The 18,772-nt window shown below is 41.7% G+C and overlaps 1 protein-coding gene across 5 annotated transcripts in view; it reads left to right on the top strand.

Moving 5' to 3' along the window:
• The window catches only part of Ca-alpha1T (Ca[2+]-channel protein alpha[[1]] subunit T), an 88,399-nt gene that overhangs the window by 24,938 nt on the left and 44,689 nt on the right, over positions 1–18,772 (top strand). For all 5 annotated transcript variants that reach the window (NM_001272338.1, NM_001258616.1, NM_001258615.1 and 2 more), the window contains exon 3: positions 3,043–3,072. The gene's annotated coding sequence lies outside the window, so the exon portion shown is untranslated. The remainder of the gene's footprint in view (positions 1–3,042; positions 3,073–18,772) is intronic.

Raw genomic sequence — 18,772 nt, 5'->3', positions numbered from 1 at the left:
TTGTTGATGTGACCACTTCGAAAAAAAAAAAACAAAAAAAAAAAAAATGTGTTGAAAAACTTTCACAAAAGATTAAAGGTTTTCGTGGCGAGAACTTCAAAAAGTCGTGGCTTTATCTAACTTTGCTAAAAGTTGGCTTCATGGGAATTTTGTAAATTCTGCTTAATAATTCTTAAGTTTCAAATCTACATAGTTCACATGGTGCCAGTCAATTTAGGTAATGGCAAAAGTGACTAATATGTATTATTACATACCTTTGGGGTTCGTAAAAAGTGATTTTAAATCACCAGAGTTTCCTGTTGCGTATATACAAACATATATGTGTATGTATGTACGTTTGCATGTGAGTAAATAGATAAACAACCCTGCTTCCCCTCCAAATACGCCCATGGCCCTGCCCCCCATTCTGCGTGCCCATATGCATTATAGATGCAAAAGGCCCACGGCGGCTGCTTCGTCTGTGGGGCCCACTGTCCCTTTGCCTTTGCCTCCATCAACTGGTCAGTGGGAGACGGGGTGGAGAGCGGATGAGGGGGATTCCGCTTATTGGTGCTGGCAGGGGGGGGGGGGGGCGGTGGGCGGTTGTGCTCTCGCACAGCCCATTTCATTTTTAATAGTTTCAGTCGACGGACGTCGGCGGCGGCATTTCATTTGCCGTTTGTTTACTTTGCAAACTGGGTCTCGTCTCGCCTGCGCCTTCCCTCCTCGCTTTCTGGATCCCCCACCACCGTCCTGTCTTACGTTTTTCCGCAAATCAAACAGAAAACGCAACCCAAAAAAAAATATATATATGTATATATGTATATATAAATGTAGGAAATTTCTTTTCTGTTTTGGATTTTTCCCTCATTTTTGTTTTGTTCTTCAACATATATTGCTGATTTATGCGCTGCGGCGCTCACTTTAAAACGGTCACGTTTTTGACGAACTTTACCTTTTTCGGATTTTCGGACCATTTCTTTGGCCAATATTAAGCCAGACCAATTATGCCAACTTCCGTTTTCCATTGCAAATGCGGTTAAATTTGGAAAGGTAAATAAAATTCATTTATGGATTTTAAATTAACCAAAGGTATAAAATTCTACATGAAAGTTTTAGAAATATACTTTATATTTGCACATATTTGATACACAATTCTTATTATGGAAGTTTTACTGTACGCATGTGTGGAAAAACTCGCTGCGGTTTTGTTTACAGTTTGCTCAAGGCGTTAACGCAAAAATAAAGGAAGGAAAAACCCTAAAAGAAAGCGTGCTAAAAAAGAGTAAATTGCGCCGTCTGTTCGTAAACAAAGTACGGCGGCAAAGGTGACAAGTGGTGGAAAATGGGGAAAATGGGAATAGGAAAACTGAAGAAAAAGCATCAGGCCATAGACTTCGCTTCATCTTTAAAGCGAGTTGATAAGTTCGCGCCGTCATCGTTATGTCAATCGAATGATGTCACACAGACTCGATGTGGCATAAAATAAATAAATGACAAGCTCCACCACTCATACACATGCAAACAGCAGACTCACACACACACACACACACACACACACACACACATACAGACACACACATCAGGGAGACAAAAGATTATGCCAAAGGCTGCAAGCTGAAGATGACACACACACACACACAATGGGTGAATAAGGAATTAAATCAGAAATTAAACTAATCAAATGGAAAATTTTGCAAAGAAAAATATTTGCGCCCTTCTCCTCGATTCTCACTAGTGGCAGGTAAGCTAGCTAGACGGCACGGTGCAAATATAGTTTTTGTTCCTAGTAAATATTTGTAGTATTTATCAACTTAATATTTTTAATATAGAAATATACCAAATATTTTTAGTATATACCTACATACTTTATCTTTCTAGTATATTTTTATAATTTAAATTTTTTTTCATTTTTTTATATAATCATTTTTGTTTGAAAAAAATTACCAAAATGATAATGATTTGATGCTTGAACGCCATTTAATCAGAAATTTCAATGCGAGCTCAACAATGTATGAAATTTTGTATCCATTTTTGTGTGATAGTAGACTCAACTTACTCAATAGTAAATTCATGCTTAAAGCTCACACAAAGTATCCTTAAAGACGTGAAGGGATTAAAAAGTGACACATTTGTCGCCCTGCTGCATTCTGGCTGTCTGCGTGCGAGTGTGTGCGTTAATCCATTCATATTTTATGTCCGTCGTAAGCCATAAAAGCGAAATCCAAAGCCAAAGATGGTGCCATATAGTCCACGTAGCCGTGCGGATATAGACCAGACCTCGGCCTTAAGCAAAACATGCATATAGAGCGCATTTATATATAGTCGTAGTCATAGTCACAGTCTCGTGGCTGTAAAACAGGATTTGCATAGCATTCCAGCCAGATTTGCATGCAGATGGCGATGGCGGCAGTAAGTTTGACATTGTTGCTCATTGCGACCAACGAGCTGCATCTAATGCAAATGCACAAATGCGATTTATGACAAGCGAGAGGCATCAGCTGAGATATATGGGCGTATGTACTAGGGGTTGGGCATAAAGTTCGCCTTGTTTTTGCCCTCACACTCGAACACGCGTAACTCGCATAGAACTCTGACCAGACCAAACCAAAAGCAAACCTAAACCAACCCCACCACTGTCATGTCATCCATCATTCGGCCTGTCTGTCAGTTGGCCCATTAACGCCCCAGGGACGGGATCCCCGATCAGAGGGTAGAATAACCTGGGCCATGGTCATGTGATATGGCTTGGCTCAACATTCGGCCTCCGCCAGCCTGACTCTCGTGGAAATTCAATGAAAAAATATTTGATTAATTGTCCCGAAACGGGAAATGTTTACCTAGTTCTTGGTTTCGTTTACCAATGGCTTACGCACTGAAAGGACTGGATTAACACTTGATAAACATTCGCTTGAATTGAGGGCGGTGGTATACGTTGATTGGGCTTGTCACAAATGTTATACCACAATAAGAAAAATAAAAATTTAGATACATTTTAAAATTGTTTATAATACATCTCAAGTTACTCAAGTTTGACATGGTACTTTTGCTTTATCCTTACAGGGTCTACTTCTTTTCTTGAGCTTGACAAATGTAAGTATTATCTTAAAATCAACCTTTACCAGAAAGTAAGCTGTGTAATGTACATTGCTCAGGAGAGGGTTGCTAATTTAAAATACATTTCCTAAATTGCTTCTGTTGCAAGAAACGCCTAAGTGAATAGGATGAGAAGCGTGGAGAAGGACGCAGATGGGAATACCTTAAGATGATAATCTCTGCCAAAAGCGCAGTGGACAGGTGATCATCGTCTGCAGTTTTAAAGCATATTCCCCGAAACGTTGCCTTTCCTTTTTGCCCTCTCCTATCTGGCAAAGTATTCGATTTGAATATTTTATTGGTGAAAGTTTCTCTCTCACTCTCGCTGGCTGGCAGTTTTTGCAACCTTATTTTTTGGGGTTACCTGCTACATCACTTCAGCGCCCCCCAGAGAAACTGTTGCATTATTCATTAGGACTGGAGTAGAGCTGGGCGAAACAACATGGCCCTGGCCCGACTAACAACTTCCGGGTGATGGCCGGGGTGGAAATGGAATAGGGGAATGGAGCTGGCGATGGTGATGGTTGGGCAGCGGAAATTGCAAGCATGGCCAAATAATGACTCACACAGACAATTCTGGCTGGGATGTTCCTTGCAGGGAGGCGCTGCCAAATCAGCGCACTTGTCAAACATCTTGATGGACACTTGAAAGGCGACGACGAGGAAGGGGAAAAGTGGAAGAGCGGATCGGGAATACATAAAGAAGCCGGATGGCTGGGTAAGACAAGAAGAAAGCATCGTTTTAATTGCTTTTAAAAATACACTTTCCCTGCTATTTTTCTACGGCTTTTACTTATTATTTGGCTCTTTGTTAAGTGCCTAAAAATAGTTTTTTTTTTTACGGAGATATGCGAGCTCGTGTGTGAGTCATAAAAGTGCCAGCGGTGTGAAATATGTTTAGTGGGCGAAACCCCCACACACCGCTGCAAAAGAAAACAACAAATTCATAATCGTTGAGGAGGCATATCAAGCATACGCCATGTGTGCCGTTTTTCGGGGGCGGAGAACAGCAGTCAGCCGATTTGGCGCCGTCTGCTGTCAGCGCAGTCAAGTTCCATTTCCTCCACCACTTCCACTTTCAAGTGCTGCTCATCGACTCAGTGGGGCACACATGCCACACCATCTACCATAGACCATACCATACTATATCAATTCCTGGCCATATCTGGCGATATATATCGCTGGCTATGCACACAAATGATTTATTTATTTATTTGCTTATTGCCAAATGCCAAAATGACGCAGCTGCCACGATATCGTACTCGTATCAGTCCTCCCTCTTCTCCGCCCACATGAATCTATTTTCCAATTGAGCGAAATGCAGAATTTGCTAAAAAAAAAAAACAAAGCAACGAGAAAGGACAAATAAAAAAACAATGTAAAAGCTTATGCCAAAGCAACAGCAGTTTTCCCGCCAAACAACTTGATTGAACTGCGAATAGAACACATGTTTGATGGATTTTTAGGGTTTTTGTTTTGTTACTGGAACTATATGTACACAAATCGGCGACACAAGCTTATCACTTTCGATTCGGTTGAGCTGGTAACGCTTTATTGAAATATTAATATTTGAGGAAATACATACTTAACCAGTCATCTAAAATTTTAGTAAATTAATCCTATTTGCAGTCGCTTGTAATTGAAGGCATATAAATATCTCACAAGCACACCGATTTATTGCTTTTACCCAATCATATATCATTCGCACAATTGGATCCGCATTGATAAAACCGCCTGCTAATAACCCTAGACAATTACGGAATCTCTATTTGACAGACTGAAGAATGAACTTGCCGCCATTGCTTGGCTCGAAGTTCTGAGTTTTGGGAAATTGCCTCATTTCCCAGTGTTTGCCGGGAAAGTTTCCCAGCCATTTTCCCGCACAAGCACAACACCCCCTTCCCCTCCGCCTTTCCCCCACCCCCTTTGCGTTTGTCATTAATTACGAGCAGAAGTAGAGGCAGAAGCTCGCCGGCTTCGTTAGATCATTAGTCCACTTGCTAATGGCCCACAAAACAAAGGAAATGCTCGTTCTTTTCTCCCCGTCGATAGCTGCCCTTTTCCATCTCCTCGTCTCCTGTGCACTTAATTATGAAATTATGTCTTTTGTCATTTACTTGCTATTTTCCCCGCTAAATGCGTTTTACCAGATTTCCACCAACAAATTTATTTTCGTTGCTATTTTTAAACGCGGTATTTTCGGGTAACGAAAAATGTTTGGTACATTTTGCTATCCTATAAAACTAAACTTGTTCTGTTTTACTGCAGTTAGTGGAAGTTCATGTCTTTACTTAGATGTACAAAATATTCACAGGGTATCTTATGGTCTACACATTTCTCCTTGAATTGATTCACTTGCCATGGAAAATGAAGGCACATGTTGCTGACGGTAAATGTTTGAGGTGGTGTTTTTTGTGGGGGGTGGGGGTTATTCTGGGGATTTCTCAGGATTTTTCGGTGGCCGTAGACGAAGTCCTCTGACTTTGGGCGCAACAGCTGGTAACTGTAATTTGGCAACGCCAGCCAACTGCCACGCCCACGCACACCCCCGCCTCTAATTGCGTCTTTCGGTTTGCCATTTTGCATTTCTGCGCGTTGAGCTCTCCATCTCACCATCTTTAACTGGCAAATGAAATTTACATTTTTGACTTCATTTAACTTGGCAACTGCTGCATGTGGATGCCTTCGCCTTTGTGTGTGTGTGTGTGTGTGTGTGTGTTTGTGGCACGCTGACATATGCCAATTGACTTGCCACTTGGTAATTTAATATGTGTGCTCTCCGCTTTCTCGGCTTTTTAGTGTTGGCAAAACCCAAGCCATCCACCCATACCCTTCCTACCACATCGTTAATTTTCATCCCAATGTTATGGCCTCAAGCTGCCAAGGACAACGAAGCCATTGTTCATTCATTCCTGTCACAAAACTGGACGGCAGATTGGTCAATGGGGCAGGCAGGGTGGTTAAATCAAAGTGAACATTTCACTTCGGCCGAAAGTACGGAGTCCAAAGAACGCGGACGAGCCATTGTCCGATGGCCTTATGCAACTTTAATTGAATTGCACGCTAAGCCGGAGGGCCAGGACATGGACATGGGCAAGGACATGGTCGATGCACTGCGCCAAATCGGGCGACCAAGTGTCTACCTCTCCTGAAATTCATATTTTCCTACTTAAGTTATTGAAAACATTTACCGAGTGTATTAAATTCCTTTTAAAATTCAATAAATTTGTAAAGTGCTTTTGGTGGCCATATTTGGCTTATCAATAAATTACTTTCTGTCCAAGTTAAGATTACACTTAAGAACAGACTTCACACTTTCTGAAGGCATGACTTAGGATTTTCGCCAAGTGTCGACTAAGGACTAAGTTCGATTTGTTGACAGGCCGAGGCGAAGAAATTTTCATTAGATTTATTGATTGCCCAACCAGATGGACTGCGGGTGAAATGCTAAATTGCCTTAAGTGGCAGGAAGTTTTGCCGAAAATTAAATTGCCCTGGTGTTTTGTTGGGGGGCTTTTAAGGTTGTTCCGTCCAATGTTTTTCAGCGCAATTGTTTTTCTGCGGTTTTCGCCCATTTTGGTTGGCTGTAATTAGCATCCAAATAATGTCATTATAATGCTGATCCATTAAATATGCATTGTCGGCCATTTCGCTGCATTGCTGCAGTGAGTGGTACATTAGATGCCAATTAAATTTTGATTTATTGCCAAAACACGCAGAAGTGTGAAAGGCAAAACAGTTTGTTCAACAGTTTTGTCAACAGTTGTGCGGCCAATGCGGCGTATGCGTGATATCTAGTTGGCTAATTATCGATTTTATTCGATTGACCTGATAAAACCAAGCAAACAGCAAAGTGTGTTTTGGCCAGTTTTCTGCCTTTCACTACCTTTCACAAATTGGCCAAAGTGTTGGCACAATGAAGCACTTATATTCAATTAAAATTCAAATTGAACTAAATACCGCATAGAATCTAAAGATAGTTGGTTTGATGGTACAATGATTATTTGATTGGTTAATACATTTTAAATGTAAAAAAAAACTAGGCAATTGTGGTAAAATATTCCTTATTATATATTAACTATAGTTAATCCAATAAGTTAAGCCTCAAGACCATTTTCTTTGAATAAAATCGGGGAACATATTTCAACATTTTTTTTTATAAATAATCTAATTGATGGAATGAATATTAAAACGGAAATTGGCTATTGCTTTTCAAATTCAGCAGATATTAAATACTTTCCCTGCATGCATGTATTCGTATGTCCAACAGCACAGGAACATTTCCCTCTGCGATTCAGCTTCTATATATGCATATATAATCCGATTTAGCCAGTCTGTTTTTGGGCAGAGGAGGTGGCTTTAATAAAACATTTCATTCTCGATGTTTCCATCACCGTTCTCGACCAGTTTTCCAATTGGGATGACGACCTGTGATGATGGAGTCCCTGCTTAAGTTGTTGTTATTGGCCTGTTTTTAGTTTCCCTCGTTTTTGTATTATTTTGTTTTGTTTTCCATTGCATTTGTTTGTTGTTCTTGTTTAAGGCCAGGGCCACGAGTATCTGGCTGTTGTCGCCATTGTTTCTACGGGCCAAACAATGCCTAGTAGTCAAAGATCCAAGATCCCAGTCGCCCGAGGCATTAATTACAACTACGAACGTTGCCCCATCCGTACAATTGGCCATTGTCTCGCAGGATTCAGATGCATACTAAGCTGCAGATACGAATAAGGATGCAGATACACACACAGATACAGATGCAGGTGCAGGTGCAAGTGCAGGGCCAGGACTCCAAGGAGCCGGGCCAGAAGGCGGTGTCCATTGTTGGGCTAAAAACAATTGCAACTGCGCCGAGTGCCTGCCAAACTGCCGGAAGTTAGCTATTACACAGGGAGAAAAAAGTGGGCATACAAAAATATTAAAAAGTATTACAATTAAACTCAAATCTTAAGATGTAAATAATTAAGATGTAAAAATGATTATTTATCTAATATATATAGTTTAATTCTTTGAAACTTGGTAAAATAAATCAGTCCTCTTTATGGGCCAATTTAAAATTATTAGTTCTTGGCCAGTTAAAATTATTGATTTAATATGAAGTTATAGATGAAGAATGAACTTAAAATAATTAAAAAAACAAAAAATAGATTGACTTGACTTTTCTCACAGTGCAGCGTTCGCTGCTTGTCCGTTTGTCCGCGTCGTCTTTGGTTTGTTAGCCATCATTGTTTTGGGCCAAACGGCTGCTCCATTCTCCATTCTGCATCCTCCATCCACGGTTCGTGTCATATCGTGTCTCTTGGCCAGCATTGTTGGCATTTGCGCTGCGGGGCTTAGGTAAATTGATAAATGCACCTGACTGACGGAATTCCCCTCCGCCATTTCACCCCAATCCGGGATCCTTTGCGATGGACTCTTTGTGCCCGGGGCCATTTGTGCCATTGATTTGATTGCCGGCTGCGATCATCTAATTGATGCGATGTGCTCACCCGCTGGCGAATGGGCCTATATGCAGCTGCACTTGTGGGACAATTAATTTCGAAACTGACACGGCTCCCGGGTTTTTCCACTTGCTTGTGTTGGCCAAATCGTGGTTGATTACTAAATTGGCGCTCAGTGCTCGTGTTAACAAAAAGGAAGGGCAAGGGCAACGGAATGCAATTTAAATCATATTTAACTGCATTAGATTCGTGCCATTTCCAGGTAGACAACCTTGGCTCTTAGTTCTGCCAGCCAGCCAATCGCGGATACGGAATCCTCGAAGGCTGCACTTTTCGGGCCACGTGTGGATGACAGGCGCGGCCTTGGGCCTTCGATTGCAGGTTGGTTCGGTTTGTGGGGTGGAGCAGAACCCCCTTGGTTGCATCAACAGATGGCAGACCCGCATCCTCCTCCCCCCCACAAGCGTTGCCTATTTTACGGTGCACCACGACACGGCCAATTGGCCTGAAAGGGAGTGGGATGTGGGTAAGTGGGGAAATGCGGCCAAGAGTGGGTGGCTTGAGCAGTTGTGGAAAGTGTGGGCGGTTGGACAGAGTGGCAAGCTCTTGATGTTGTCAGTTGGCTTAGAAATGCTGCATAAAAGGACAAAGACGGTGCGGAGCCCGAGGAAGCGGGCAAGAATAACAACAGCTGCGATCCCGCCCACTAGACGCCCATCATTCACCCCAACACCACCACCCAGCGAGAAAAAAGGGTTCTCCACAAAGCGATGTCAGCTGCTCGAATGCAACTGGCACACGTGCACTTGGGGGAAAAAATAAACACTTTTCAAATGTGTCACTTCCTAAAGTGTCAATTAAATTTGCTTGGATTATTCGGTTTAGTTACTGCCCGCGGCCAATGAAATAAGTAGCTTTCAAAAATCTTAAGCGATTGAAATGAAATTCTGAACGAATTAAAAATCCATTATCCCAATGGCAGTGTGTGTTTTTCGTATTTAAAGCATTTGTGTTTTTCGCTCTCTGCACAGACAGCCAACTTTTGCCTTTGAAGCACTTTTAGCCGCCTTTGTGCTGCACGTGCTCTTTGTTTTTGCTAGCGAGCACCTGAATCCACCCATCAACCACCACCCACTTCTCAAAATGTAAGGTCGTCGGAGTCGCTGGCTGCGTTTTTTTTTTTTTTTTGGGAGCACACTGTGCACTTGCCGCTTTTAATGAAGGCATTTAGCAATGCGATGCCGAAAAAAAATGTACAAATGGGTAAAAAAAAAGAACGGAATGTGCAGAAATACGAGCGGCGATGGATAATTGCTGGCGATTCGCAGTTGCACTTGACCTTTGACTTGCACAGGTGAAAAGATGAAGAGGTGAGAAGGTGAGGAGGAGCTGCAGCATCGATGGCGATTCTCAACTTACCAGTCGGCGACCTTCAAATCCTTAAAAGTGCCTGATTTAAGTGCTCGAAAATAAATGCTTTAAAAAGAGATCATTTCTGCGGCTTTAAAAGAAGACAATTAATGGAATGAAAAATATACATATATATAAAGTGGTAAACAATAAAAATGAGAGGAAAGCAAACTTTTGGCCAAGTGCCATTAAATCTCATAAGCCGCAAAAACGCTTGGCCCATTAATGCTCCAAAGTTGTTGGGGCACTTTAAAAGCTCTGTGTTTTAAGTGGGTACATTTGCATCCCATGCAGCTACATATACATATGTACATATATATATATATATATATATATATATATGTTCGTATGTATAAGGATCTGGCGAAAAAGTGTGACAACAACACGAAACGGACACCTAAATGAAAACCAAAGTCTAAATTGTAGAGCAGCAGCTGAAACCGAAGCTCAAGTGGCCGGCGGCCATGCGTGGAAAAGCCCGTGAAAAGCGGATGGGAAATGTGGGGAAAATTTGGGACGAGTTCGTGGAAAAACGCGGATGGCAGTGTCGCACTTGGGACAATTTTTTTTTTTTTTTTGGTTTCGTTTTGCACCTTTTTTTTTGTTTCTCTCTCTCTCGCATGACAGATGGCAAATGACCCGCGGCCCAAGCTGTCCATAGTGGTGACCCCGCACTTTGGGTTCCCATTTCCATTTCCATGTCCCATTCCGTTCCCGATTTTTCCGGGAATACTCACCACCGGAGTGACGTGCGCTAATTGATTTCAAGATACGCGGAGGGGTTCAAAAAAAAAAAAAAAAAAAAAAGAAAAGCGACGACAACTGTCCGACACAACAGCTTAATTATATTTCAAGTTCGAGACTCGAGTTTTTTTTTTATTTTACCAATTCTGTTTGCCAAAGGAAGGGCGAAGAAGTTGCACTTCTTACGGCCAGGTTAATTAATTTTTCCATTTCCCGAGCACCGAAAGGCAGCACCGACAGGTGGCAAAGTTTTCATTCAATCAAGTGTGCCAAGTGCGTCGCCGCCGCCAAAAAGAAGAACTTTGAACTTGAAGTTTTTTGGCAGCACCTTCAGCTTGTTCCTCATCTTTATCCGCCTCCAATGCCAGCATTTTAATTAGCCTAATTAATTTTTGGCACAAAAACCGAGAAAACCCCAGCCGAGAGCCAAAACTTTTCACGGCATTTCCTTTTGCCCCTTATATTATTTGGTGGGTGGATTCCTCGGTAAGGAAAAGTTGGAAACGAAAGGAAATGCAGTGGCAAAAGTTTTTGAAGAAGCTTGCCAAGAAAACGTTGTGACGATGCGTAGTTTTATAAATTCTTTCCAAAACAACAGGTTGAGTTATGCATATGTACATACATGTATGTGAGCTTATAAATAAAGAGCTTAGAGGTTATATATTCAACATGATTAAAATTACGAAATAATTTTATCTTTTTGGAACACATAATGTTGTGTAATTGGAATTTAACTTAAATGTTGTCGCTGCGATTTCCAGTAAATCGTAATTAGTTCAGTGAAAAGCGATTGACGGAAACGGAAACAAAGCGATAATGCTCGTATAACCGCCGCATTTCCCCTGTTTAAATAAACCAATAAAGGCGGCACAGGCCGCCCCCTTTCGGTTCAGTTAATAAACATAAGTTTGCAGCAGGACGAAATGGGACAGCTTGCCAATGGGCCAGGACCAGATGCTCCTGGATCCGCCGGAAGTATGCAGGCGGGCTGACAAACCCGTTTAGGAAGTTGAATGGCCTGCGAGCTGCGAGCAACGGAGAGCACAGAGAGTAGGACACAAAATGCCAGGAAGGAAGGCGGAAGTGTGTAATTTAAGCTGCGGGCGGGAGGATGTGGAGGACATGGCAATGGAGCCACAGGATAGAGGGAATCAGGAAGCTGGCTAAACCAAAAATGCAACAAGCAGCAGATGGCCAACAATAGATGGGTGGTATTCGAAAACGAGGTGAGCCCGGAATATCCATTGATATCAAAAGTTGCTAGGGAATATCTATGCCACATGAAAATTAGATAAAATTACTCAAAAACAAATAATAAATTCAACACACAGCGGAACAAAGCCAACGGCTCTGTTTAATTATCGTAGAGTCTGTGTTCACATTGGCTTTGTTACTGTGAAAATATAAAATCATATTTATTTTTCTCTTTTCATTTAAATAAATATAAATATGTACATATTGATATTTAACCATGTTGGCCAGTTTCAATATAAATGTTTTCATAGAGCAAATTAGATTGTTTTGAAAGTGATGAAGCTACTACTTTTTTAGCCACGTTTACGATGAGGTAAGTGCCGTGTTTGTTGGCCCACAGAGTCCAGTTGTCTCGAGTGCCAAGTATGCAGAACGGCCAAATGCACTTAGTCGATATGACTGCTCTTAGCCAAAAGTTTCTGCTATTTGGACGGAGTTGCACATAAATCGTGGCAACTTGTGCGCTCAAAGAGCCGAAAAATGACATCCATTGGTGGCATTGGCATCCGAGGAGCTCCACTTTCTAGACGAATGTGAAGGGGTGACGGGGAGCATTCAGGACGAAGGACTAAACAAAACATTTAACGGTGTGAGAAGAGAGAGGGCAACAAATGGCAGCTTTGGCATCAACTCAAGTGGCCATAATGGCATAGACGATGTACAGGAAGCCGCTGATGTTGTTGTTGCTCCCGTTGTTTCTGTTGTTGTTGGAAGGGGAATGTGGGGAAGTGTCACCGGAAACAGGAAGTGCGGCAGATAGCAGAGCAAAAGTTGGCTATGTCCCAGTTTTAGTACAACGACACCACCACCACCAGGCGTCATCATCGGCATCATCATTACGATGGCGATCATCATCATCAGCATCATCAAAGGGGGGCCTGCTGTCGAAAATTGAAATGTACATACATATAACTCAACTTATGGCGAATAGTCATCATCGCCATCGGGTTTTTGCGCCTTAATTATGCGCTCATTAGACGACTGCCTTTGTGGCACACGGATTTCAGTTCTCCCCAGTTCAATTGAATGCTTTTCATTTCATTTCATTACGTTTGATTTCATTTCATTGCATTGCATTGCATTGCATTTCATTTCAATTCGTTTTCATTCCATTTCGTTTGGCTGCACTGCGAACTGACAAATTTCTTAATTGCAAGGCAGCTTTTTGGAATGGAATGCCTTTTCATCTACACGGGGGTTCTGGCCTCCGAAAAATGCAAACAGAAAGATTGAAAGCAGCAAAAAGCGAGAAAGAATTAACGTGCAAAAATGGGCCAAAACCGAAAAAAAAAATTAAGAAAAACTAAAAAAAAAATATATTTTGCTGAGCGCTTAGACTATAAGATACTGAGTTTCTTCAAATAGTACATTTAATACATATATGTACAATAGATATTGTCGCATACTTGAGATCTTGTACTAATATTGATTAAGTTAAGCTACACCCCAGAGATTCTTGAACTATTTAGCGATCATAACACCTGATGTGCAACCAATATACCCCAGTAATGGGTACCAAAAAGCAGAAGGGGAGAAATCAGGCCAGTCAAGCGTGGGATCTGTTCAAAAACTGGCCAAATGCGGCAAAAGGGTTGTGGGTGGTGGCTGGTGGGTGGTATCTTGCCTAATGGCCGCTGGCAAATGCAAAAAGGCTGTTGCCTGTTTGTTGCTGCTGCTGTTGCAACTTGCTTCTGTGGGCAACCTTGAAGTTGCACAGTTGAATGCAGAAAAAAATTGAATTTAATTCAAATTGAGCTTGCCACACACACGCACACAAACACTCGCATAAACAGCGAACAAAAGAAATGAGAACTGCTCTAAAAAGAGCTCAACAATGTCTTGGCATAGTAAACCTTCCACCATCCGAAGCCCCAAACCTCCAGCATCCAGCATTCTGCATCCCCCAACTATGCACCGTACATCTAGTCGTCTCTTTTTGTGGCATGTGCTTAAATAGACAAGTTTATTGCCAGTTTTGGGGCCTGTGGGCCAAACAATGACGAGGCCAAAAGGGTAGACAAGTGCTAGGCCATGTTGTTCTTATATTCTAACATTCCTCTCACACTGGCAAAGGTCAAAAGTGTGTTTCTGTATTCTGCATTCTGTATTCCGTATTCCGTACATTCTGCTTTTTGGTTTAGCACTAGGTCAAAATGCTGGGACAGTTGTCATGTGGCTGGCGAATAGGTCTCAAGGTGAACAACTTGAGTCCCAGTTCCTTTCGCAGTTTCATATTTCACTTGCATGGCTCAGTTCCATGAATCCGTCTCTGTTGCTGAGTCCGGCTTAGGGTTTTCTTTTTTGTCATGTGTCAGAAAATTGGACAAGATCCCGGGTCTCCTCGTCTCCTCGAATCTTTCGGCTGCAGTCTCAGCATATTTGGGTACGAATGGATCCAGTGTTTGCTTGTGGTTATTCATAGAGCCAACCGGCTTCGGCTTTCACTGAGCTCTGGGCTTAATTGTCATACCACCTTTTTATGACGGCCACGAAAACTGGGTTAAAACAACCGAAACACTCTAAACTGTGGACGCTAAGCCAAGGGTCAAGATGGCCAGATTTGGCAGGGTCTTTTTTCTTAACTCGGTGTAATAGCTCAGGGTTTTTTTTACACTGAGAACTTTTGCAGTTCAGAAATTAACAAGTTTAATTATTCAGTAAATGAAACGATCGAAGTCTGAAATCCTCATATTTAAACGTTAAAATATCCTATAAAACTTAATGCTAACCACCGGCAGCCACCCAGCAATTTTCCAGTCGCATTCTACACCCACTTAGTTATTCATTCGACTCAATTTGCGAAATTTAACTGCCGCATTTTCTCGCCGCCTTTTCATTTCTCGCCAAACATTTCTTTTTACGAGCGGCGGAAAAGTTTCTGCCATGCCATTTTCAACTCCCTGAAGACGGGACAATTAGGCAAGTTTTTGAACAACCACCACGCCGCTTTTCACTTTTTCATTTTTTTTTTTTTTTGCCAGCCTAATCAACAGAGCAGCCGACGGGGGGAACGGCAACGGGAACGGGAATAAAGGTATAACAACAAGACGGCAAGTAAATTATTTGGCCAATTTCAAAAGTTCATGCTGACCTGATGACGGCCAATTAAAAACCAAAAATTGCGTCAACTGACAAAGCGGACAATGGCGGAAATAAGCGAAGGGGCGGGCCAAGTTTAATTGAAAATTATCAAGAACAGACTTTTGGGCCATAAAGGGCGGGAATACATTCTTTTCAAGGCGTTGGGCGACTCAAGGGTCCAGGGGTCAGGGTTCAGCCACCCCGATGACAAGTATCGCCGCACAGATCGCACCATTAACTGCCCTAGGACAGATACAGATGATTTCCTTAACAAACTTCACGGCGCACTCGAGATACGAGTACTCCATTTTAAAGACATTACGGCCCACTGCTATGCGGCATTAAGACACTGAGCGAAAGTGTGCCAACTTCAAAATATTCATAGAATCTTTGTAGAGCTGCAGAAATGAATAGTCGGATATATTAACCATCCAGAGTTTACTTAATCAACAAAAAAAAAAAAAAATATATATAAAATTTAAAAAAAAAACCCACCTACTCATGCTTTTTTCTCTGTGTACCATCGTGTTTACCTTGAGTGCGAGCCGACACGTTTTCAGTGTTTGATAAAATGAAATTTTATGGCATGGAGCACCGGGCACAGGACACTCCACTTGCACACGGAGATAAAAAGCGAGAGCGCGAGCAAGGACAAGGCTGAGGATGAGGATAAGAATGAGGATGTAGATGTGGATGCGGATGTGAATGGAGACAGGACCTCGACTGACCGAAAATTGAAACAGAGCGGCTATGAATTTCCAGCCAAGACAATGGCCTCAACGTGCCCGGCCTTTGCCTTCCTGCTCCTGCTCCTTCGCGTCCGCTTCGTCCTGTTCGTCCTTTTTGGTCCTGGGCCGAACAGTTTGGGGCTAGTTTCATTCCCCAGACGAAACAAACAAACAAACGAAACCAAACCAACTGGAGAGTCGGGCGAATGTTCAAGATAATTGAATGAAAATTCATTCGTGTGCTTTTCGATTTGGGAGTACGAATACGAATACCAGGGAAACTTTTGCCCAGCCTCTGGCTTTTTGTCAACAACCGAAAATTCGTTTTTCTTCTTTTCACTTTTTGTTTTCCTTTTTTTTTTTTTGGTTTTTTGTTGGGCAAGTGAGGGATATTTTGTGTATTTCACATGTTTTTGTGGGGGTGCGGGCAAAAGTATTTACATGTCGTTGTCATTTCCGAAATTTTCCCCTCTTTGCTTTGGAGTGGGAAATTTCAGACTTAAATCGAATTAGAGCTTTGTAGTCCCTTGTTGTCTTATTTGTTTAATTTGTGAAAAGTCTACCTTCTGCCCTTCGTTTCGCTCGAAAAAGAAAAAATAGCTCGTGGCATCCCTTTGGCTCAACAAGTTGAACCCGAAAAGAATTTGCATAAAAATTCATGGGGTTTTTGGTCCCCGTTTGGCCCAGATATTTATATCTGTATCAGTTTTCCCACACATATATATGTATGGATATATATATGTATATAGGTTCAAGCTAGTCGGCGATTAGTTTGGTATTCCCCAGAAGCATTAAATCAGCATAATTCCGTGATTTCGCTAAGGGCAAAAGGATTGCTTCTTTGTTTTCACCTTTTTTTTCCACAGGAATTCTCAATGTCAGCTGAAGCGCAGCAAAAGTAATTTACAATATCGATGCGACATGGCCACAACCTTGGATGGCTTCCATTTCCTTGGCATTTTCCTCGTGAATTTTCCTGATTTCCCCTTGCTTTTCCATCTTTTCCACCTTTTCCGCCTTTGCTGCCTGTCCCATTCTGTATTATTTAACAGATGCTGCCAATGAGGCGGAGATGAAGGCGCCATCGACGTTCTCATTACTTAAAAGCGAGATGCCAAAAAATGTTGACTGAACTATGGCGCGGCCCACGCGGCGTATGCGCAATAAATTGCAACTGAAATTTCGCAACTGCTTGCGGTTAACAGTTAAAAGTTAAAAGTCAATAAAAGCAAACAAGAAGAACATTTAATTCGATTCGGGGGTCGAATTCCCACTGGAGTCGTCGCAACGCAAATGATCAAATTAAGTCATTGGCAATCGTTGAGCGAATTCAATTGCAGCAATTCCATTAAAAGCGTTTCGATATTGATTGTTCGTTGAATTCGCCAGGGAGGACATTTAATATAATGCATAACGATACTGATGAGCTTACGATTTTAAAGACCTTTTTGTGATTAAAATGAAAAATACTATAGCCAAGGCCTGTCGATAATTACGACCATAAACCAAATGAAGAGTGTATTTTATGGGACATTTACGAGAGCTAACGATGGCTGAAATATGAGTGCCTATTAAAAATTTATTAAAAAATATTTTGCAAACGGGCAATAATTGCAATTATGATATTCATGGCTAATAAAGTAAGAATAATTTCGTAACTGATACGACTATTTCCCCTAAACAGGCAATTTTAATTTAAAATCTGGAATATCTCCCTTATAATTATAATCAAAACCAGGCTCTAACGATTACAAACGATAGCCTCATCAACTGAGCGATTGCCGATTGACGGGGCTATAAATCGATTCTATCGATTACGGCTTCCATTACCAAATTGAATCGCCCAACTCCCCTCGGCCCCCCTCGCCCAAAACTCAAGACGTGCATTTCACATGCTCGCATGCTGAATATTTATCGAATAATGAATAAGGCCGACGCATACCCACACAGATTCCATTAAACGTATTACGTTAAAGTTGCAAATAAAAAAGTACGGAATTTATCGAACTGCCAAAAAAGGAGAAAGGGATGTGTGTACTATGTATATGGAGGAGGATGTTCAAGGGATTCTTTCGATGCTCAGCTCGGAAATTTACGGTTGTGCTCAACTGACTGTGCCAGGTGGATTCCGGAATTCTGGATACCGAATGCTGGATTTTCCGACCGGCTTAGTGGCCGCCATTCATGGCCAATAAAAAGTGATGCATAAAAATATGAATTTTATGTCTGCGTATTTAAAACGACAATAAGCAGAGCGTGGCCGTGAATGAAAAGAATGAAAGTAAAAGAAAGTAAAGCTCAAGTCCCCAGCCAGGGCAATCAAAACGAAATAAAAACACGAAAAAAAGAAAGGAAAGGAAAAGCGTGAGCAACAAATGCGCTCAATGAAGCTGAAAAGCAAGAAAAGCGGTGGAAATCGGTGGGCCCACTTGGATTGGAAAATCAAATGAAAACAAACAAACAAAAAAACAAAAAAGCCAAGCTCAAGCAGGTATTCACATACATACATATAGTAAATACATATATATTCGTATATATGCAACTGTCGGTGTTTCTGGCAGCTGCTGAACATGAAAATGAGTTTTCTCGTTCAACTGCTTTTTTTATGCCAGTCAAGCCAAATAAAAATAATAATAAAATCAGCGCAATAAGCAAGCAACGAAAGCGGCGAAAGCGAGACCGAGCATCGATTTATACACAGATGAGCAATCATAAATATTAATGTTAAATACAGCAGAGCTCGAGAGATTGGGACTGATGGTATTCCCGGGCAAATCGTCAGAGATCCCCTCAACTGACCATTGCCTAATGGAATGGCAATCGGAATGGACATTGATAACCGAAAGTTAAGTTGTATCCTGCTCAAAGTTCTCACTTCCCCTGCCCAACGAAAAGTGGCACCAGCTTTATGCTAATGTCGGCGACTTTTCCCGACAGGCCCTGCCTCATAAGGCAGGCGGTGAGCATAAATCTTCCAGGCACGAGAAAAGGACTCCCATGAGCTGAGCGGCACGAAAGAAGAAAAAAAAAAGAAAGGATCTC

This window comes from Drosophila melanogaster, chromosome X (assembly GCF_000001215.4).
Source record: "Drosophila melanogaster chromosome X".
Classification (NCBI taxonomy): Eukaryota; Metazoa; Arthropoda; class Insecta; order Diptera; family Drosophilidae; genus Drosophila; species Drosophila melanogaster.
This window is presented reverse-complemented; position numbering and strand designations above follow the sequence as displayed.